Raw genomic sequence first — 20,594 nt, forward strand, 5'->3', positions numbered from 1 at the left:
AACGTGCATGCGCACTGTAGCGAGGCTCGTAAACGAATGACATCGCCAAGCATGACATTATACTACAAAATGCATACAAACCAATGTTCTGCCTATGCATTCAGAAAACCTCTGAGGCCAGTAGAATACTTGTCATAGGTTGTAGAACATCCCTTTCATTCAGTGTACTGCCATGTGTTAGATGCTGCTCGAGATAGTTCCGCTTCTTGCAGGAAGGTTTAAAAAATGAATGCCTTCTGTGAGGTTCGAACTCACGACCCCTGGTTTACGAGACCAGTACTCTACCACTGAGCTAAGAAGGCGGCAGCTTAGCGTTTGTGAGCTATCCCCAAATTGTTACTTCATCATACTGAATCTTGCAGCCCTCGACCAGATATCGGATTTGGCACACAGCTGCTGCTGGGGGTGTCAACATTGCCGTTTTCCAAATCTCTTGAATGTTTCGCCCTTACGATCGACGACGAGCGTCGGCCCACCAGAAGTTTGCGGTTTGCACAATCCTGACCTAGTGCACAGCTTGTGGGATAGCGTGGCTCGACTGCGAAATGCGCCTTTCGGCTCCTCTCTCTGGCTACAGTGCGCTGTTGTCCACAGTGGCACTGGCGTTGCCCATGGGGCTTCATGTAAGGCGACTGCACGTCGCTCGGCCAACAGCGGCCTACTGCAGACCGACACTTAAGACACACCAAATACAAATCGACATCGAGAGACAGGCCCTGTCATATGGCACTCGCGACGTATATGCTGAAATTGAATGTAAAGAATACGTCTTTTGTAGCGGGCGTCCCTCTACTGCAGTGTCACACATGACGAATAAAAAGGAAAACAGCAGAACGTCTGTGTATGGCCATGTTTTTACCTACAGTGTCACTTGGCTGAATATGTATAAGGCTCTGTGGCATCACTCAAACGCAGCCAAATTGTCACACTAGCTGTGTATCTCTAACAAAGTTGACGTATGTCCTCACCTCGGTGCCGGTTAAAACGATTTCGCCCCCGGGTGGGCTCGAACCACCAACCTTTCGGTTAACAGCCGAACGCGCTAGCCGATTGCGCCACGGAGGCCTTGACTTTGGCTACCTTGTGCTCTGTATATCAACGCAATTCGTATACCTTCTGCAGGAATCTCGCAGAATGGTAGCATTTGCTTACGCCTCTTCACATGGATAACGTGCATGCACACTGTAGCGAGGCTCGTAAACGAATGACATCGCCAAGCATGACATTATACTACAAAATGCATACAAACCAATAATCTGCCTATGCATTCAGAAAACCTCTGAGGCCAGTAGAATACTTGTCATAGGTTGTAGAACATCCCTTTCATTCAGTGTACTGCCATGTGTTAGATGCTGCTCGAGATAGTTCCGCTCCTTGCAGGAAGGTTTAAAAAATGAATGCCTTCTGTGAGGTTCGAACTCACGACCCCTGGTTTACGAGACCAGTACTCTACCACTGAGCTAAGAAGGCGGCAGCTTAGCGTTTGTGAGCTATCCCCAAATTGTTACTTCATCATACTGAATCTTGCAGCCCTCGACCAGATATCGGATTTGGCACACAGCTGCTGCTGGGGGTGTCAACATTGCCGTTTTCCAAATCTCTTGAATGTTTCGCCCTTACGATCGACGACGAGCGTCGGCCCACCAGAAGTTTGCGGTTTGCACAATCCTGACCTAGTGCACAGCTTGTGGGATAGCGTGGCTCGACTGCGAAATGCGCCTTTCGGCTCCTCTCTCTGGCTACAGTGCGCTGTTGTCCACAGTGGCACTGGCGTTGCCCATGGGGCTTCATGTAAGGCGACTGCACGTCGCTCGGCCAACAGCGGCCTACTGCAGACCGACACTTAAGACACACCAAATACAAATCGACATCGAGAGACAGGCCCTGTCATATGGCACTCGCGACGTATATGCTGAAATTGAATGTAAAGAATACGTCTTTTGTAGCGGGCGTCCCTCTACTGCAGTGTCACACATGACGAATAAAAAGGAAAACAGCAGAACGTCTGTGTATGGCCATGTTTTTACCTACAGTGTCACTTGGCTGAATATGTATAAGGCTCTGTGGCATCACTCAAACGCAGCCAAATTGTCACACTAGCTGTGTATCTCTAACAAAGTTGACGTATGTCCTCACCTCGGTGCCGGTTAAAACGATTTCGCCCCGGGTGGGCTCGAACCACCAACCTTTCGGTTAACAGCCGAACGCGCTAGCCGATTGCGCCACGGAGGCCTTGACTTTGGCTACCTTGTGCTCTGTATATCAACGCAATTCGTATACCTTCTGCAGGAATCTCGCAGAATGGTAGCATTTGCTTACGCCTCTTCACATGGATAACGTGCATGCACACTGTAGCGAGGCTCGTAAACGAATGACATCGCCAAGCATGACATTATACTACAAAATGCATACAAACCAATGTTCTGCCTATGCATTCAGAAAACCTCTGAGGCCAGTAGAATACTTGTCATAGGTTGTAGAACATCCCTTTCATTCAGTGTACTGCCATGTGTTACATGCTGCTCGAGATAGTTCCGCTCCTTGCAGGAAGGTTTAAAAATGAATGCCTTCTGTGAGGTTCGAACTCACGACCCCTGGTTTACGAGACCAGTACTCTACCACTGAGCTAAGAAGGCGGCAGCTTAGCGTTTGTGAGCTATCCCCAAATTGTTACTTCATCATACTGAATCTTGCAGCCCTCGACCAGATATCGGATTTGGCACACAGCTGCTGCTGGGGGTGTCCACATTGCCGTTTTCCAAATCTCTTGAATGTTTCGCCCTTACGATCGACGACGAGCGTCGGCCCACCAAAAGTTTGCGGTCTGCACAATCCTGACCTAGTGCACAGCTTGTGGGATAGCGTGGCTCGACTGCGAAATGCGCCTTTCGGCTCCTCTCTCTGGCTACAGTGCGCTGTTGTCCACAGTGGCACTGGCGTTGCCCATGGGGCTTCATGTAAGGCGACTGCACGTCGCTCGGCCAACAGCGGCCTACTGCAGACCGACACTTAAGACACACCAAATACAAATCGACATCGAGAGACAGGCCCTGTCATATGGCACTCGCGACGTATATGCTGAAATTGAATGTAAAGAATACGTCTTTTGTAGCGGGCGTCCCTCTACTGCAGTGTCACACATGACGAATAAAAAGGAAAACAGCAGAACGTCTGTGTATGGCCATGTTTTTACCTACAGTGTCACTTGGCTGAATATGTATAAGGCTCTGTGGCATCACTCAAACGCAGCCAAATTGTCACACTAGCTGTGTATCTCTAACAAAGTTGACGTATGTCCTCACCTCGGTGCCGGTTAAAACGATTTCGCCCCCGGGTGGGCTCGAACCACCAACCTTTCGGTTAACAGCCGAACGTGCTAGCCGATTGCGCCACGGAGGCCTTGCCTTTGGCTACCTTGTGCTCTGTATATCAAGGCAATTCGTATACCTTCTGCAGGAATCTCGCAGAATGGTAGCATTTGCTTACGCCTCTTCACATGGATAACGTGCATGCACACTGTAGCGAGGCTCGTAAACGAATGACATCGCCAAGCATGACATTATACTACAAAATGCATACAAACCAATGTTCTGCCTATGCATTCAGAAAACCTCTGAGGCCAGTAGAATACTTGTCATAGGTTGTAGAACATCCCTTTCATTCAGTGTACTGCCATGTGTTAGATGCTGCTCGAGATAGTTCCGCTCCTTGCAGGAAGGTTTAAAAATGAATGCCTTCTGTGAGGTTCGAACTCACGACCCCTGGTTTACGAGACCAGTACTCTACCACTGAGCTAAGAAGGCGGCAGCTTAGCGTTTGTGAGCTATCCAAAAAATTGTTACTTCATCATACTGAATCTTGCAGCCCTCGACCAGATATCGGATTTGGCACACAGCTGCTGCTGGGGGTGTCCACATTGCCGTTTTCCAAATCTCTTGAATGTTTCGCCCTTACGATCGACGACGAGTGTCGGCCCACCAAAAGTTTGCGGTCTGCACAATCCTGACCTAGTGCACAGCTTGTGGGATAGCGTGGCTCGACTGCGAAATGCGCCTTTCGGCTCCTCTCTCTGGCTACAGTGCGCTGTTGTCCACAGTGGCACTGGCGTTGCCCATGGGGCTTCATGTAAGGCGACTGCACGTCGCTCGGCCAACAGCGGCCTACTGCAGACCGACACTTAAGACACACCAAATACAAATCGACATCGAGAGACAGGCCCTGTCATATGGCACTCGCGACGTATATGCTGAAATTGAATGTAAAGAATACGTCTTTTGTAGCGGGCGTCCCTCTACTGCAGTGTCACACATGACGAATAAAAAGGAAAACAGCAGAACGTCTGTGTATGGCCATGTTTTTACCTACAGTGTCACTTGGCTGAATATGTATAAGGCTCTGTGGCATCACTCAAACGCAGCGAAATTGTCACACTAGCTGTGTATCTCTAACAAAGTTGACGTATGTCCTCACCTCGGTGCCGGTTAAAACGATTTCGCCCCCGCGTGGGCTCGAACCACCAACCTTTCGGTTAACAGCCGAACGCGCTAGCCGATTGCGCCACGGAGGCCTTGACTTTGGCTACCTTGTGCTCTGTATATCAACGCAATTCGTATACCTTCTGCAGGAATCTCGCAGAATGGTAGCATTTGCTTACGCCTCTTCACATGGATAACGTGCATGCACACTGTAGCGAGGCTCGTAAACGAATGACATCGCCAAGCATGACATTATACTACAAAATGCATACAAACCAATGTTCTGCCTATGCATTCAGAAAACCTCTGAGGCCAGTAGAATACTTGTCATAGGTTGTAGAACATCCCTTTCATTCAGTGTACTGCCATGTGTTAGATGCTGCTCGAGATAGCTCCGCTCCTTGCAGGAAGGTTTAAAAAATGAATGCCTTCTGTGAGGTTCGAACTCACGACCCCTGGTTTACGAGACCAGTGCTCTACCACTGAGCTAAGAAGGCGGCAGCTTAGCGTTTGTGAGCTATCCCCAAATTGTTACTTCATCATACTGAATCTTGCAGCCCTCGACCAGATATCGGACTTGGCACACAGCTGCTGCTGGGGGTGTCCACATTGCCGTTTTCCAAATCTCTTGAATGTTTCGCCCTTACGATCGACGACGAGCGTCGGCCCACCAAAAGTTAGCGGTCTGCACAATCCTGACCTAGTGCACAGCTTGTGGGATAGCGTGGCTCGACTGCGAAATGCGCCTTTCGGCTCCTCTCTCTGGCTACAGTGCGCTGTTGTCCACAGTGGCACTGGCGTTGCCCATGGGGCTTCATGTAAGGCGACTGCACGTCGCTCGGCCAACAGCGGCCTACTGCAGACCGACACTTAAGACACACCAAATACAAATCGACATCGAGAGACAGGCCCTGTCATATGGCACTCGCGACGTATATGCTGAAATTGAATGTAAAGAATACGTCTTTTGTAGCGGGCGTCCCTCTACTGCAGTGTCACACATGACGAATAAAAAGGAAAACAGCAGAACGTCTGTGTAGGGCCATGTTTTTACCTACAGTGTCACTTGGCTGAATGTGTATAAGGCTCTGTGGCATCACTCAAACGCAGCCAAATTGTCACACTAGCTGTGTATCTCTAACAAAGTTGACGTATGCCCTCACCTCGGTGCCGGTTAAAACGATTTCGCCCCCGGGTGGGCTCGAACCACCAACCTTTCGGTTAACAGCCGAACGCGCTAGCCGATTGCGCCACGGAGGCCTTGACTTTGGCTCCCTTGTGCTCTGTATATCAACGCAATTCGTATACCTTCTGCAGGAATCTCGCAGAATGGTAGCATTTGCTTACGCCTCTTCACATGGATAACGTGCATGCACACTGTAGCGAGGCTCGTAAACGAATGACATCGCCAAGCATGACATTATACTACAAAATGCATACAAACCAATGTTCTGCCTATGCATTCAGAAAACCTCTGAGGCCAGTAGAATACTTGTCATAGGTTGTAGAACATCCCTTTCATTCAGTGTACTGCCATGTGTTAGATGCTGCTCGAGATAGCTCCGCTCCTTGCAGGAAGGTTTAAAAAATGAATGCCTTCTGTGAGGTTCGAACTCACGACCCCTGGTTTACGAGACCAGTGCTCTACCACTGAGCTAAGAAGGCGGCAGCTTAGCGTTTGTGAGCTATCCCCAAATTGTTACTTCATCATACTGAATCTTGCAGCCCTCGACCAGATATCGGATTTGGCACACAGCTGCTGCTGGGGGTGTCCACATTGCCGTTTTCCAAATCTCTTGAATGTTTCGCCCTTACGATCGACGACGAGCGTCGGCCCACCAAAAGTTAGCGGTCTGCACAATCCTGACCTAGTGCACAGCTTGTGGGATAGCGTGGCTCGACTGCGAAATGCGCCTTTCGGCTCCTCTCTCTGGCTACAGTGCGCTGTTGTCCACAGTGGCACTGGCGTTGCCCATGGGGCTTCATGTAAGGCGACTGCACGTCGCTCGGCCAACAGCGGCCTACTGCAGACCGACACTTAAGACACACCAAATACAAATCGACATCGAGAGACAGGCCCTGTCATATGGCACTCGCGACGTATATGCTGAAATTGAATGTAAAGAATACGTCTTTTGTAGCGGGCGTCCCTCTACTGCAGTGTCACACATGACGAATAAAAAGGAAAACAGCAGAACGTCTGTGTAGGGCCATGTTTTTACCTACAGTGTCACTTGGCTGAATGTGTATAAGGCTCTGTGGCATCACTCAAACGCAGCCAAATTGTCACACTAGCTGTGTATCTCTAACAAAGTTGACGTATGCCCTCACCTCGGTGCCGGTTAAAACGATTTCGCCCCCGGGTGGGCTCGAACCACCAACCTTTCGGTTAACAGCCGAACGCGCTAGCCGATTGCGCCACGGAGGCCTTGACTTTGGCTCCCTTGTGCTCTGTATATCAACGCAATTCGTATACCTTCTGCAGGAATCTCGCAGAATGGTAGCATTTGCTTACGCCTCTTCACATGGATAACGTGCATGCACACTGTAGCGAGGCTCGTAACCGAATGACATCGCCAAGCATGACATTATACTACAAAATGCATACAAACCAATGTTCTGCCTATGCATTCAGAAAACCTCTGAGGCCAGTAGAATACTTGTCATAGGTTGTAGAACATCCCTTTCATTCAGTGTACTGCCATGTGTTAGATGCTGCTCGAGATAGCTCCGCTCCTTGCAGGAAGGTTTAAAAAATGAATGCCTTCTGTGAGGTTCGAACTCACGACCCCTGGTTTACGAGACCAGTGCTCTACCACTGAGCTAAGAAGGCGGCAGCTTAGCGTTTGTGAGCTATCCCCAAATTGTTACTTCATCATACTGAATCTTGCAGCCCTCGACCAGATATCGGATTTGGCACACAGCTGCTGCTGGGGGTGTCCACATTGCCGTTTTCCAAATCTCTTGAATGTTTCGCCCTTACGATCGACGACGAGCGTCGGCCCACCAAAAGTTAGCGGTCTGCACAATCCTGACCTAGTGCACAGCTTGTGGGATAGCGTGGCTCGACTGCGAAATGCGCCTTTCGGCTCCTCTCTCTGGCTACAGTGCGCTGTTGTCCACAGTGGCACTGGCGTTGCCCATGGGGCTTCATGTAAGGCGACTGCACGTCGCTCGGCCAACAGCGGCCTACTGCAGACCGACACTTAAGACACACCAAATACAAATCGACATCGAGAGACAGGCCCTGTCATATGGCACTCGCGACGTATATGCTGAAATTGAATGTAAAGAATACGTCTTTTGTAGCGGGCGTCCCTCTACTGCAGTGTCACACATGACGAATAAAAAGGAAAACAGCAGAACGTCTGTGTAGGGCCATGTTTTTACCTACAGTGTCACTTGGCTGAATGTGTATAAGGCTCTGTGGCATCACTCAAACGCAGCCAAATTGTCACACTAGCTGTGTATCTCTAACAAAGTTGACGTATGTCCTCACCTCGGTGCCGGTTAAAACGATTTCGCCCCCGGGTGGGCTCGAACCACCAACCTTTCGGTTAACAGCCGAACGCGCTAGCCGATTGCGCCACGGAGGCATTGACTTTGGCTCCCTTGTGCTCTGTATATCAACGCAATTCGTATACCTTCTGCAGGAATCTCGCAGAATGGTAGCATTTGCTTACGCCTCTTCACATGGATATCGTGCATGCACACTGTAGCGAGGCTCGTAAACGAATGACATCGCCAAGCATGACATTATACTACAAAATGCATACAAACCAATGTTCTGCCTATGCATTCAGAAAACCTCTGAGGCCAGTAGAATACTTGTCATAGGTTGTAGAACATCCCTTTCATTCAGTGTACTGCCATGTGTTAGATGCTGCTCGAGATAGCTCCGCTCCTTGCAGGAAGGTTTAAAAAATGAATGCCTTCTGTGAGGTTCGAACTCACGACCCCTGGTTTACGAGACCAGTGCTCTACCACTGAGCTAAGAAGGCGGCAGCTTAGCGTTTGTGAGCTATCCCCAAATTGTTACTTCATCATACTGAATCTTGCAGCCCTCGACCAGATATCGGATTTGGCACACAGCTGCTGCTGGGGGTGTCCACATTGCCGTTTTCCAAATCTCTTGAATGTTTCGCCCTTACGATCGACGACGAGCGTCGGCCCACCAAAAGTTAGCGGTCTGCACAATCCTGACCTAGTGCACAGCTTGTGGGATAGCGTGGCTCGACTGCGAAATGCGCCTTTCGGCTCCTCTCTCTGGCTACAGTGCGCTGTTGTCCACAGTGGCACTGGCGTTGCCCATGGGGCTTCATGTAAGGCGACTGCACGTCGCTCGGCCAACAGCGGCCTACTGCAGACCGACACTTAAGACACACCAAATACAAATCGACATCGAGAGACAGGCCCTGTCATATGGCACTCGCGACGTATATGCTGAAATTGAATGTAAAGAATACGTCTTTTGTAGCGGGCGTCCCTCTACTGCAGTGTCACACATGACGAATAAAAAGGAAAACAGCAGAACGTCTGTGTAGGGCCATGTTTTTACCTACAGTGTCACTTGGCTGAATGTGTATAAGGCTCTGTGGCATCACTCAAACGCAGCCAAATTGTCACACTAGCTGTGTATCTCTAACAAAGTTGACGTATGTCCTCACCTCGGTGCCGGTTAAAACGATTTCGCCCCCGGGTGGGCTCGAACCACCAACCTTTCGGTTAACAGCCGAACGCGCTAGCCGATTGCGCCACGGAGGCATTGACTTTGGCTCCCTTGTGCTCTGTATATCAACGCAATTCGTATACCTTCTGCAGGAATCTCGCAGAATGGTAGCATTTGCTTACGCCTCTTCACATGGATATCGTGCATGCACACTGTAGCGAGGCTCGTAAACGAATGACATCGCCAAGCATGACATTATACTACAAAATGCATACAAACCAATGTTCTGCCTATGCATTCAGAAAACCTCTGAGGCCAGTAGAATACTTGTCATAGGTTGTAGAACATCCCTTTCATTCAGTGTACTGCCATGTGTTAGATGCTGCTCGAGATAGCTCCGCTCCTTGCAGGAAGGTTTAAAAAATGAATGCCTTCTGTGAGGTTCGAACTCACGACCCCTGGTTTACGAGACCAGTGCTCTACCACTGAGCTAAGAAGGCGGCAGCTTAGCGTTTGTGAGCTATCCCCAAATTGTTACTTCATCATACTGAATCTTGCAGCCCTCGACCAGATATCGGATTTGGCACACAGCTGCTGCTGGGGGTGTCCACATTGCCGTTTTCCAAATCTCTTGAATGTTTCGCCCTTACGATCGACGACGAGCGTCGGCCCACCAAAAGTTAGCGGTCTGCACAATCCTGACCTAGTGCACAGCTTGTGGGATAGCGTGGCTCGACTGCGAAATGCGCCTTTCGGCTCCTCTCTCTGGCTACAGTGCGCTGTTGTCCACAGTGGCACTGGCGTTGCCCATGGGGCTTCATGTAAGGCGACTGCACGTCGCTCGGCCAACAGCGGCCTACTGCAGACCGACACTTAAGACACACCAAATACAAATCGACATCGAGAGACAGGCCCTGTCATATGGCACTCGCGACGTATATGCTGAAATTGAATGTAAAGAATACGTCTTTTGTAGCGGGCGTCCCTCTACTGCAGTGTCACACATGACGAATAAAAAGGAAAACAGCAGAACGTCTGTGTAGGGCCATGTTTTTACCTACAGTGTCACTTGGCTGAATGTGTATAAGGCTCTGTGGCATCACTCAAACGCAGCCAAATTGTCACACTAGCTGTGTATCTCGCTCGGCCAACAGCGGCCTACTGCAGACCGACACTTAAGACACACCAAATACAAATCGACATCGAGAGACAGGCCCTGTCATATGGCACTCGCGACGTATATGCTGAAATTGAATGTAAAGAATACGTCTTTTGTAGCGGGCGTCCCTCTACTGCAGTGTCACACATGACGAATAAAAAGGAAAACAGCAGAACGTCTGTGTAGGGCCATGTTTTTACCTACAGTGTCACTTGGCTGAATGTGTATAAGGCTCTGTGGCATCACTCAAACGCAGCCAAATTGTCACACTAGCTGTGTATCTCTAACAAAGTTGACGTATGTCCTCACCTCGGTGCCGGTTAAAACGATTTCGCCCCCGGGTGGGCTCGAACCACCAACCTTTCGGTTAACAGCCGAACGCGCTAGCCGATTGCGCCACGGAGGCATTGACTTTGGCTCCCTTGTGCTCTGTATATCAACGCAATTCGTATACCTTCTGCAGGAATCTCGCAGAATGGTAGCATTTGCTTACGCCTCTTCACATGGATATCGTGCATGCACACTGTAGCGAGGCTCGTAAACGAATGACATCGCCAAGCATGACATTATACTACAAAATGCATACAAACCAATGTTCTGCCTATGCATTCAGAAAACCTCTGAGGCCAGTAGAATACTTGTCATAGGTTGTAGAACATCCCTTTCATTCAGTGTACTGCCATGTGTTAGATGCTGCTCGAGATAGCTCCGCTCCTTGCAGGAAGGTTTAAAAAATGAATGCCTTCTGTGAGGTTCGAACTCACGACCCCTGGTTTACGAGACCAGTGCTCTACCACTGAGCTAAGAAGGCGGCAGCTTAGCGTTTGTGAGCTATCCCCAAATTGTTACTTCATCATACTGAATCTTGCAGCCCTCGACCAGATATCGGATTTGGCACACAGCTGCTGCTGGGGGTGTCCACATTGCCGTTTTCCAAATCTCTTGAATGTTTCGCCCTTACGATCGACGACGAGCGTCGGCCCACCAAAAGTTAGCGGTCTGCACAATCCTGACCTAGTGCACAGCTTGTGGGATAGCGTGGCTCGACTGCGAAATGCGCCTTTCGGCTCCTCTCTCTGGCTACAGTGCGCTGTTGTCCACAGTGGCACTGGCGTTGCCCATGGGGCTTCATGTAAGGCGACTGCACGTCGCTCGGCCAACAGCGGCCTACTGCAGACCGACACTTAAGACACACCAAATACAAATCGACATCGAGAGACAGGCCCTGTCATATGGCACTCGCGACGTATATGCTGAAATTGAATGTAAAGAATACATCTTTTGTAGCGGGCGTCCCTCTACTGCAGTGTCACACATGACGAATAAAAAGGAAAACAGCAGAACGTCTGTGTAGGGCCATGTTTTTACCTACAGTGTCACTTGGCTGAATGTGTATAAGGCTCTGTGGCATCACTCAAACGCAGCCAAATTGTCACACTAGCTGTGTATCTCTAACAAAGTTGACGTATGTCCTCACCTCGGTGCCGGTTAAAACGATTTCGCCCCCGGGTGGGCTGGAACCACCAACCTTTCGGTTAACAGCCGAACGCGCTAGCCGATTGCGCCACGGAGGCATTGACTTTGGCTCCCTTGTGCTCTGTATATCAACGCAATTCGTATACCTTCTGCAGGAATCTCGCAGAATGGTAGCATTTGCTTACGCCTCTTCACATGGATATCGTGCATGCACACTGTAGCGAGGCTCGTAAACGAATGACATCGCCAAGCATGACATTATACTACAAAATGCATACAAACCAATGTTCTGCCTATGCATTCAGAAAACCTCTGAGGCCAGTAGAATACTTGTCATAGGTTGTAGAACATCCCTTTCATTCAGTGTACTGCCATGTGTTAGATGCTGCTCGAGATAGCTCCGCTCCTTGCAGGAAGGTTTAAAAAATGAATGCCTTCTGTGAGGTTCGAACTCACGACCCCTGGTTTACGAGACCAGTGCTCTACCACTGAGCTAAGAAGGCGGCAGCTTAGCGTTTGTGAGCTATCCCCAAATTGTTACTTCATCATACTGAATCTTGCAGCCCTCGACCAGATATCGGATTTGGCACACAGCTGCTGCTGGGGGTGTCCACATTGCCGTTTTCCAAATCTCTTGAATGTTTCGCCCTTACGATCGACGACGAGCGTCGGCCCACCAAAAGTTAGCGGTCTGCACAATCCTGACCTAGTGCACAGCTTGTGGGATAGCGTGGCTCGACTGCGAAATGCGCCTTTCGGCTCCTCTCTCTGGCTACAGTGCGCTGTTGTCCACAGTGGCACTGGCGTTGCCCATGGGGCTTCATGTAAGGCGACTGCACGTCGCTCGGCCAACAGCGGCCTACTGCAGACCGACACTTAAGACACACCAAATACAAATCGACATCGAGAGACAGGCCCTGTCATATGGCACTCGCGACGTATATGCTGAAATTGAATGTAAAGAATACGTCTTTTGTAGCGGGCGTCCCTCTACTGCAGTGTCACACATGACGAATAAAAAGGAAAACAGCAGAACGTCTGTGTAGGGCCATGTTTTTACCTACAGTGTCACTTGGCTGAATGTGTATAAGGCTCTGTGGCATCACTCAAACGCAGCCAAATTGTCACACTAGCTGTGTATCTCTAACAAAGTTGACGTATGTCCTCACCTCGGTGCCGGTTAAAACGATTTCGCCCCCGGGTGGGCTCGAACCACCAACCTTTCGGTTAACAGCCGAACGCGCTAGCCGATTGCGCCACGGAGGCCTTGACTTTGGCTCCCTTGTGCTCTGTATATCAACGCAATTCGTATACCTTCTGCAGGAATCTCGCAGAATGGTAGCATTTGCTTACGCCTCTTCACATGGATATCGTGCATGCACACTGTAGCGAGGCTCGTAAACGAATGACATCGCCAAGCATGACATTATACTACAAAATGCATACAAACCAATGTTCTGCCTATGCATTCAGAAAACCTCTGAGGCCAGTAGAATACTTGTCATAGGTTGTAGAACATCCCTTTCATTCAGTGTACTGCCATGTGTTAGATGCTGCTCGAGATAGCTCCGCTCCTTGCAGGAAGGTTTAAAAAATGAATGCCTTCTGTGAGGTTCGAACTCACGACCCCTGGTTTACGAGACCAGTGCTCTACCACTGAGCTAAGAAGGCGGCAGCTTAGCGTTTGTGAGCTATCCCCAAATTGTTACTTCATCATACTGAATCTTGCAGCCCTCGACCAGATATCGGATTTGGCACACAGCTGCTGCTGGGGGTGTCCACATTGCCGTTTTCCAAATCTCTTGAATGTTTCGCCCTTACGATCGACGACGAGCGTCGGCCCACCAAAAGTTAGCGGTCTGCACAATCCTGACCTAGTGCACAGCTTGTGGGATAGCGTGGCTCGACTGCGAAATGCGCCTTTCGGCTCCTCTCTCTGGCTACAGTGCGCTGTTGTCCACAGTGGCACTGGCGTTGCCCATGGGGCTTCATGTAAGGCGACTGCACGTCGCTCGGCCAACAGCGGCCTACTGCAGACCGACACTTAAGACACACCAAATACAAATCGACATCGAGAGACAGGCCCTGTCATATGGCACTCGCGACGTATATGCTGAAATTGAATGTAAAGAATACGTCTTTTGTAGCGGGCGTCCCTCTACTGCAGTGTCACACATGACGAATAAAAAGGAAAACAGCAGAACGTCTGTGTAGGGCCATGTTTTTACCTACAGTGTCACTTGGCTGAATGTGTATAAGGCTCTGTGGCATCACTCAAACGCAGCCAAATTGTCACACTAGCTGTGTATCTCTAACAAAGTTGACGTATGTCCTCACCTCGGTGCCGGTTAAAACGATTTCGCCCCCGGGTGGGCTCGAACCACCAACCTTTCGGTTAACAGCCGAACGCGCTAGCCGATTGCGCCACGGAGGCCTTGACTTTGGCTCCCTTGTGCTCTGTATATCAACGCAATTCGTATACCTTCTGCAGGAATCTCGCAGAATGGTAGCATTTGCTTACGCCTCTTCACATGGATATCGTGCATGCACACTGTAGCGAGGCTCGTAAACGAATGACATCGCCAAGCATGACATTATACTACAAAATGCATACAAACCAATGTTCTGCCTATGCATTCAGAAAACCTCTGAGGCCAGTAGAATACTTGTCATAGGTTGTAGAACATCCCTTTCATTCAGTGTACTGCCATGTGTTAGATGCTGCTCGAGATAGCTCCGCTCCTTGCAGGAAGGTTTAAAAAATGAATGCCTTCTGTGAGGTTCGAACTCACGACCCCTGGTTTACGAGACCAGTGCTCTACCACTGAGCTAAGAAGGCGGCAGCTTAGCGTTTGTGAGCTATCCCCAAATTGTTACTTCATCATACTGAATCTTGCAGCCCTCGACCAGATATCGGATTTGGCACACAGCTGCTGCTGGGGGTGTCCACATTGCCGTTTTCCAAATCTCTTGAATGTTTCGCCCTTACGATCGACGACGAGCGTCGGCCCACCAAAAGTTAGCGGTCTGCACAATCCTGACCTAGTGCACAGCTTGTGGGATAGCGTGGCTCGACTGCGAAATGCGCCTTTCGGCTCCTCTCTCTGGCTACAGTGCGCTGTTGTCCACAGTGGCACTGGCGTTGCCCATGGGGCTTCATGTAAGGCGACTGCACGTCGCTCGGCCAACAGCGGCCTACTGCAGACCGACACTTAAGACACACCAAATACAAATCGACATCGAGAGACAGGCCCTGTCATATGGCACTCGCGACGTATATGCTGAAATTGAATGTAAAGAATACGTCTTTTGTAGCGGGCGTCCCTCTACTGCAGTGTCACACATGACGAATAAAAAGGAAAACAGCAGAACGTCTGTGTAGGGCCATGTTTTTACCTACAGTGTCACTTGGCTGAATGTGTATAAGGCTCTGTGGCATCACTCAAACGCAGCCAAATTGTCACACTAGCTGTGTATCTCTAACAAAGTTGACGTATGTCCTCACCTCGGTGCCGGTTAAAACGATTTCGCCCCCGGGTGGGCTCGAACCACCAACCTTTCGGTTAACAGCCGAACGCGCTAGCCGATTGCGCCACGGAGGCATTGACTTTGGCTCCCTTGTGCTCTGTATATCAACGCAATTCGTATACCTTCTGCAGGAATCTCGCAGAATGGTAGCATTTGCTTACGCCTCTTCACATGGATATCGTGCATGCACACTGTAGCGAGGCTCGTAAACGAATGACATCGCCAAGCATGACATTATACTACAAAATGCATACAAACCAATGTTCTGCCTATGCATTCAGAAAACCTCTGAGGCCAGTAGAATACTTGTCATAGGTTGTAGAACATCCCTTTCATTCAGTGTACTGCCATGTGTTAGATGCTGCTCGAGATAGCTCCGCTCCTTGCAGGAAGGTTTAAAAAATGAATGCCTTCTGTGAGGTTCGAACTCACGACCCCTGGTTTACGAGACCAGTGCTCTACCACTGAGCTAAGAAGGCGGCAGCTTAGCGTTTGTGAGCTATCCCCAAATTGTTACTTCATCATACTGAATCTTGCAGCCCTCGACCAGATATCGGATTTGGCACACAGCTGCTGCTGGGGGTGTCCACATTGCCGTTTTCCAAATCTCTTGAATGTTTCGCCCTTACGATCGACGACGAGCGTCGGCCCACCAAAAGTTAGCGGTCTGCACAATCCTGACCTAGTGCACAGCTTGTGGGATAGCGTGGCTCGACTGCGAAATGCGCCTTTCGGCTCCTCTCTCTGGCTACAGTGCGCTGTTGTCCACAGTGGCACTGGCGTTGCCCATGGGGCTTCATGTAAGGCGACTGCACGTCGCTCGGCCAACAGCGGCCTACTGCAGACCGACACTTAAGACACACCAAATACAAATCGACATCGAGAGACAGGCCCTGTCATATGGCACTCGCGACGTATATGCTGAAATTGAATGTAAAGAATACGTCTTTTGTAGCGGGCGTCCCTCTACTGCAGTGTCACACATGACGAATAAAAAGGAAAACAGCAGAACGTCTGTGTAGGGCCATGTTTTTACCTACAGTGTCACTTGGCTGAATGTGTATAAGGCTCTGTGGCATCACTCAAACGCAGCCAAATTGTCACACTAGCTGTGTATCTCTAACAAAGTTGACGTATGTCCTCACCTCGGTGCCGGTTAAAACGATTTCGCCCCCGGGTGGGCTCGAACCACCAACCTTTCGGTTAACAGCCGAACGCGCTAGCCGATTGCGCCACGGAGGCATTGACTTTGGCTCCCTTGTGCTCTGTATATCAACGCAATTCGTATACCTTCTGCAGGAATCTCGCAGAATGGTAGCATTTGCTTACGCCTCTTCACATGGATATCGTGCATGCACACTGTAGCGAGGCTCGTAAACGAATGACATCGCCAAGCATGACATTATACTACAAAATGCATACAAACCAATGTTCTGCCTATGCATTCAGAAAACCTCTGAGGCCAGTAGAATACTTGTCATAGGTTGTAGAACATCCCTTTCATTCAGTGTACTGCCATGTGTTAGATGCTGCTCGAGATAGCTCCGCTCCTTGCAGGAAGGTTTAAAAAATGAATGCCTTCTGTGAGGTTCGAACTCACGACCCCTGGTTTACGAGACCAGTGCTCTACCACTGAGCTAAGAAGGCGGCAGCTTAGCGTTTGTGAGCTATCCCCAAATTGTTACTTCATCATACTGAATCTTGCAGCCCTCGACCAGATATCGGATTTGGCACACAGCTGCTGCTGGGGGTGTCCACATTGCCGTTTTCCAAATCTCTTGAATGTTTCGCCCTTACGATCGACGACGAGCGTCGGCCCACCAAAAGTTAGCGGTCTGCACAATCCTGACCTAGTGCACAGCTTGTGGGATAGCGTGGCTCGACTGCGAAATGCGCCTTTCGGCTCCTCTCTCTGGCTACAGTGCGCTGTTGTCCACAGTGGCACTGGCGTTGCCCATGGGGCTTCATGTAAGGCGACTGCACGTCGCTCGGCCAACAGCGGCCTACTGCAGACCGACACTTAAGACACACCAAATACAAATCGACATCGAGAGACAGGCCCTGTCATATGGCACTCGCGACGTATATGCTGAAATTGAATGTAAAGAATACGTCTTTTGTAGCGGGCGTCCCTCTACTGCAGTGTCACACATGACGAATAAAAAGGAAAACAGCAGAACGTCTGTGTAGGGCCATGTTTTTACCTACAGTGTCACTTGGCTGAATGTGTATAAGGCTCTGTGGCATCACTCAAACGCAGCCAAATTGTCACACTAGCTGTGTATCTCTAACAAAGTTGACGTATGTCCTCACCTCGGTGCCGGTTAAAACGATTTCGCCCCCGGGTGGGCTCGAACCACCAACCTTTCGGTTAACAGCCGAACGCGCTAGCCGATTGCGCCACGGAGGCATTGACTTTGGCTCCCTTGTGCTCTGTATATCAACGCAATTCGTATACCTTCTGCAGGAATCTCGCAGAATGGTAGCATTTGCTTACGCCTCTTCACATGGATATCGTGCATGCACACTGTAGCGAGGCTCGTAAACGAATGACATCGCCAAGCATGACATTATACTACAAAATGCATACAAACCAATGTTCTGCCTATGCATTCAGAAAACCTCTGAGGCCAGTAGAATACTTGTCATAGGTTGTAGAACATCCCTTTCATTCAGTGTACTGCCATGTGTTAGATGCTGCTCGAGATAGCTCCGCTCCTTGCAGGAAGGTTTAAAAAATGAATGCCTTCTGTGAGGTTCGAACTCACGACCCCTGGTTTACGAGACCAGTGCTCTACCACTGAGCTAAGAAGGCGGCAGCTTAGCGTTTGTGAGCTATCCCCAAATTGTTACTTCATCATACTGAATCTTGCAGCCCTCGACCAGATATCGGATTTGGCACACAGCTGCTGCTGGGGGTGTCCACATTGCCGTTTTCCAAATCTCTTGAATGTTTCGCCCTTACGATCGACGACGAGCGTCGGCCCACCAAAAGTTAGCGGTCTGCACAATCCTGACCTAGTGCACAGCTTGTGGGATAGCGTGGCTCGACTGCGAAATGCGCCTTTCGGCTCCTCTCTCTGGCTACAGTGCGCTGTTGTCCACAGTGGCACTGGCGTTGCCCATGGGGCTTCATGTAAGGCGACTGCACGTCGCTCGGCCAACAGCGGCCTACTGCAGACCGACACTTAAGACACACCAAATACAAATCGACATCGAGAGACAGGCCCTGTCATATGGCACTCGCGACGTATATGCTGAAATTGAATGTAAAGAATACGTCTTTTGTAGCGGGCGTCCCTCTACTGCAGTGTCACACATGACGAATAAAAAGGAAAACAGCAGAACGTCTGTGTAGGGCCATGTTTTTACCTACAGTGTCACTTGGCTGAATGTGTATAAGGCTCTGTGGCATCACTCAAACGCAGCCAAATTGTCACACTAGCTGTGTATCTCTAACAAAGTTGACGTATGTCCTCACCTCGGTGCCGGTTAAAACGATTTCGCCCCCGGGTGGGCTCGAACCACCAACCTTTCGGTTAACAGCCGAACGCGCTAGCCGATTGCGCCACGGAGGCATTGACTTTGGCTCCCTTGTGCTCTGTATATCAACGCAATTCGTATACCTTCTGCAGGAATCTCGCAGAATGGTAGCATTTGCTTACGCCTCTTCACATGGATATCGTGCATGCACACTGTAGCGAGGCTCGTAAACGAATGACATCGCCAAGCATGACATTATACTACAAAATGCATACAAACCAATGTTCTGCCTATGCATTCAGAAAACCTCTGAGGCCAGTAGAATACTTGTCATAGGTTGTAGAACATCCCTTTCATTCAGTGTACTGCCATGTGTTAGATGCTGCTCGAGATAGCTCCGCTCCTTGCAGGAAGGTTTAAAAAATGAATGCCTTCTGTGAGGTTCGAACTCACGACCCCTGGTTTACGAGACCAGTGCTCTACCACTGAGCTAAGAAGGCGGCAGCTTAGCGTTTGTGAGCTATCCCCAAATTGTTACTTCATCATACTGAATCTTGCAGCCCTCGACCAGATATCGGATTTGGCACACAGCTGCTGCTGGGGGTGTCCACATTGCCGTTTTCCAAATCTCTTGAATGTTTCGCCCTTACGATCGACGACGAGCGTCGGCCCACCAAAAGTTAGCGGTCTGCACAATCCTGACCTAGTGCACAGCTTGTGGGATAGCGTGGCTCGACTGCGAAATGCGCCTTTCGGCTCCTCTCTCTGGCTACAGTGCGCTGTTGTCCACAGTGGCACTGGCGTTGCCCATGGGGCTTCATGTAAGGCGACTGCACGTCGCTCGGCCAACAGCGGCCTACTGCAGACCGACACTTAAGACACACCAAATACAAATCGACATCGAGAGACAGGCCCTGTCATATGGCACTCGCGACGTATATGCTGAAATTGAATGTAAAGAATACGTCTTTTGTAGCGGGCGTCCCTCTACTGCAGTGTCACACATGACGAATAAAAAGGAAAACAGCAGAACGTCTGTGTAGGGCCATGTTTTTACCTACAGTGTCACTTGGCTGAATGTGTATAAGGCTCTGTGGCATCACTCAAACGCAGCCAAATTGTCACACTAGCTGTGTATCTCTAACAAAGTTGACGTATGTCCTCACCTCGGTGCCGGTTAAAACGATTTCGCCCCCGGGTGGGCTCGAACCACCAACCTTTCGGTTAACAGCCGAACGCGCTAGCCGATTGCGCCACGGAGGCATTGACTTTGGCTCCCTTGTGCTCTGTATATCAACGCAATTCGTATACCTTCTGCAGGAATCTCGCAGAATGGTAGCATTTGCTTACGCCTCTTCACATGGATATCGTGCATGCACACTGTAGCGAGGCTCGTAAACGAATGACATCGCCAAGCATGACATTATACTACAAAATGCATACAAACCAATGTTCTGCCTATGCATTCAGAAAACCTCTGAGGCCAGTAGAATACTTGTCATAGGTTGTAGAACATCCCTTTCATTCAGTGTACTGCCATGTGTTAGATGCTGCTCGAGATAGCTCCGCTCCTTGCAGGAAGGTTTAAAAAATGAATGCCTTCTGTGAGGTTCGAACTCACGACCCCTGGTTTACGAGACCAGTGCTCTACCACTGAGCTAAGAAGGCGGCAGCTTAGCGTTTGTGAGCTATCCCCAAATTGTTACTTCATCATACTGAATCTTGCAGCCCTCGACCAGATATCGGATTTGGCACACAGCTGCTGCTGGGGGTGTCCACATTGCCGTTTTCCAAATCTCTTGAA

General features: G+C 49.7%; 35 non-coding genes across 35 annotated transcripts; all 35 read right to left on the reverse strand.

Annotated features, from left to right (window-relative positions):
- Positions 1–230: 230 nt before the first annotated feature.
- Positions 231–302, reverse strand: Trnat-cgu. Its single transcript has one exon. It is a non-coding gene; the product is annotated as a tRNA-Thr (tRNA).
- A 689-nt stretch (positions 303–991) lies between these two features.
- Positions 992–1,065, reverse strand: Trnan-guu. Its single transcript has one exon. It is a non-coding gene; the product is annotated as a tRNA-Asn (tRNA).
- A 333-nt stretch (positions 1,066–1,398) lies between these two features.
- Trnat-cgu lies at positions 1,399–1,470 on the reverse strand. The gene has a single exon. It is a non-coding gene; the product is annotated as a tRNA-Thr (tRNA).
- A 688-nt stretch (positions 1,471–2,158) lies between these two features.
- Trnan-guu lies at positions 2,159–2,233 on the reverse strand. The gene has a single exon. It is a non-coding gene; the product is annotated as a tRNA-Asn (tRNA).
- Positions 2,234–2,564: 331 nt separating this feature from the next.
- On the reverse strand, positions 2,565–2,636 carry Trnat-cgu. Its single transcript has one exon. It is a non-coding gene; the product is annotated as a tRNA-Thr (tRNA).
- Positions 2,637–3,325: 689 nt separating this feature from the next.
- Positions 3,326–3,399, reverse strand: Trnan-guu. Its single transcript has one exon. It is a non-coding gene; the product is annotated as a tRNA-Asn (tRNA).
- Positions 3,400–3,731: 332 nt separating this feature from the next.
- Positions 3,732–3,803, reverse strand: Trnat-cgu. The gene has a single exon. It is a non-coding gene; the product is annotated as a tRNA-Thr (tRNA).
- A 690-nt stretch (positions 3,804–4,493) lies between these two features.
- On the reverse strand, positions 4,494–4,567 carry Trnan-guu. Its single transcript has one exon. It is a non-coding gene; the product is annotated as a tRNA-Asn (tRNA).
- Positions 4,568–4,900: 333 nt separating this feature from the next.
- Trnat-cgu lies at positions 4,901–4,972 on the reverse strand. The gene has a single exon. It is a non-coding gene; the product is annotated as a tRNA-Thr (tRNA).
- A 689-nt stretch (positions 4,973–5,661) lies between these two features.
- Positions 5,662–5,735, reverse strand: Trnan-guu. Its single transcript has one exon. It is a non-coding gene; the product is annotated as a tRNA-Asn (tRNA).
- A 333-nt stretch (positions 5,736–6,068) lies between these two features.
- On the reverse strand, positions 6,069–6,140 carry Trnat-cgu. The gene has a single exon. It is a non-coding gene; the product is annotated as a tRNA-Thr (tRNA).
- A 689-nt stretch (positions 6,141–6,829) lies between these two features.
- Positions 6,830–6,903, reverse strand: Trnan-guu. Its single transcript has one exon. It is a non-coding gene; the product is annotated as a tRNA-Asn (tRNA).
- A 333-nt stretch (positions 6,904–7,236) lies between these two features.
- Trnat-cgu lies at positions 7,237–7,308 on the reverse strand. Its single transcript has one exon. It is a non-coding gene; the product is annotated as a tRNA-Thr (tRNA).
- A 689-nt stretch (positions 7,309–7,997) lies between these two features.
- Trnan-guu lies at positions 7,998–8,071 on the reverse strand. The gene has a single exon. It is a non-coding gene; the product is annotated as a tRNA-Asn (tRNA).
- Positions 8,072–8,404: 333 nt separating this feature from the next.
- Positions 8,405–8,476, reverse strand: Trnat-cgu. The gene has a single exon. It is a non-coding gene; the product is annotated as a tRNA-Thr (tRNA).
- Positions 8,477–9,165: 689 nt separating this feature from the next.
- Trnan-guu lies at positions 9,166–9,239 on the reverse strand. Its single transcript has one exon. It is a non-coding gene; the product is annotated as a tRNA-Asn (tRNA).
- Positions 9,240–9,572: 333 nt separating this feature from the next.
- On the reverse strand, positions 9,573–9,644 carry Trnat-cgu. Its single transcript has one exon. It is a non-coding gene; the product is annotated as a tRNA-Thr (tRNA).
- Positions 9,645–10,635: 991 nt separating this feature from the next.
- Trnan-guu lies at positions 10,636–10,709 on the reverse strand. Its single transcript has one exon. It is a non-coding gene; the product is annotated as a tRNA-Asn (tRNA).
- Positions 10,710–11,042: 333 nt separating this feature from the next.
- Trnat-cgu lies at positions 11,043–11,114 on the reverse strand. Its single transcript has one exon. It is a non-coding gene; the product is annotated as a tRNA-Thr (tRNA).
- Positions 11,115–11,803: 689 nt separating this feature from the next.
- Positions 11,804–11,877, reverse strand: Trnan-guu. Its single transcript has one exon. It is a non-coding gene; the product is annotated as a tRNA-Asn (tRNA).
- A 333-nt stretch (positions 11,878–12,210) lies between these two features.
- Positions 12,211–12,282, reverse strand: Trnat-cgu. The gene has a single exon. It is a non-coding gene; the product is annotated as a tRNA-Thr (tRNA).
- Positions 12,283–12,971: 689 nt separating this feature from the next.
- Positions 12,972–13,045, reverse strand: Trnan-guu. Its single transcript has one exon. It is a non-coding gene; the product is annotated as a tRNA-Asn (tRNA).
- A 333-nt stretch (positions 13,046–13,378) lies between these two features.
- Trnat-cgu lies at positions 13,379–13,450 on the reverse strand. Its single transcript has one exon. It is a non-coding gene; the product is annotated as a tRNA-Thr (tRNA).
- Positions 13,451–14,139: 689 nt separating this feature from the next.
- On the reverse strand, positions 14,140–14,213 carry Trnan-guu. Its single transcript has one exon. It is a non-coding gene; the product is annotated as a tRNA-Asn (tRNA).
- A 333-nt stretch (positions 14,214–14,546) lies between these two features.
- On the reverse strand, positions 14,547–14,618 carry Trnat-cgu. The gene has a single exon. It is a non-coding gene; the product is annotated as a tRNA-Thr (tRNA).
- Positions 14,619–15,307: 689 nt separating this feature from the next.
- On the reverse strand, positions 15,308–15,381 carry Trnan-guu. Its single transcript has one exon. It is a non-coding gene; the product is annotated as a tRNA-Asn (tRNA).
- A 333-nt stretch (positions 15,382–15,714) lies between these two features.
- On the reverse strand, positions 15,715–15,786 carry Trnat-cgu. The gene has a single exon. It is a non-coding gene; the product is annotated as a tRNA-Thr (tRNA).
- A 689-nt stretch (positions 15,787–16,475) lies between these two features.
- On the reverse strand, positions 16,476–16,549 carry Trnan-guu. Its single transcript has one exon. It is a non-coding gene; the product is annotated as a tRNA-Asn (tRNA).
- Positions 16,550–16,882: 333 nt separating this feature from the next.
- On the reverse strand, positions 16,883–16,954 carry Trnat-cgu. The gene has a single exon. It is a non-coding gene; the product is annotated as a tRNA-Thr (tRNA).
- Positions 16,955–17,643: 689 nt separating this feature from the next.
- Trnan-guu lies at positions 17,644–17,717 on the reverse strand. The gene has a single exon. It is a non-coding gene; the product is annotated as a tRNA-Asn (tRNA).
- A 333-nt stretch (positions 17,718–18,050) lies between these two features.
- Positions 18,051–18,122, reverse strand: Trnat-cgu. Its single transcript has one exon. It is a non-coding gene; the product is annotated as a tRNA-Thr (tRNA).
- A 689-nt stretch (positions 18,123–18,811) lies between these two features.
- On the reverse strand, positions 18,812–18,885 carry Trnan-guu. The gene has a single exon. It is a non-coding gene; the product is annotated as a tRNA-Asn (tRNA).
- A 333-nt stretch (positions 18,886–19,218) lies between these two features.
- Trnat-cgu lies at positions 19,219–19,290 on the reverse strand. Its single transcript has one exon. It is a non-coding gene; the product is annotated as a tRNA-Thr (tRNA).
- Positions 19,291–19,979: 689 nt separating this feature from the next.
- Positions 19,980–20,053, reverse strand: Trnan-guu. Its single transcript has one exon. It is a non-coding gene; the product is annotated as a tRNA-Asn (tRNA).
- Positions 20,054–20,386: 333 nt separating this feature from the next.
- On the reverse strand, positions 20,387–20,458 carry Trnat-cgu. The gene has a single exon. It is a non-coding gene; the product is annotated as a tRNA-Thr (tRNA).
- Between the last annotated feature and the right edge of the window lie 136 nt (positions 20,459–20,594).

Source organism: Schistocerca americana, chromosome 5 (assembly GCF_021461395.2).
Source record: "Schistocerca americana isolate TAMUIC-IGC-003095 chromosome 5, iqSchAmer2.1, whole genome shotgun sequence".
NCBI lineage: Eukaryota > Metazoa > Arthropoda > Insecta > Orthoptera > Acrididae > Schistocerca > Schistocerca americana.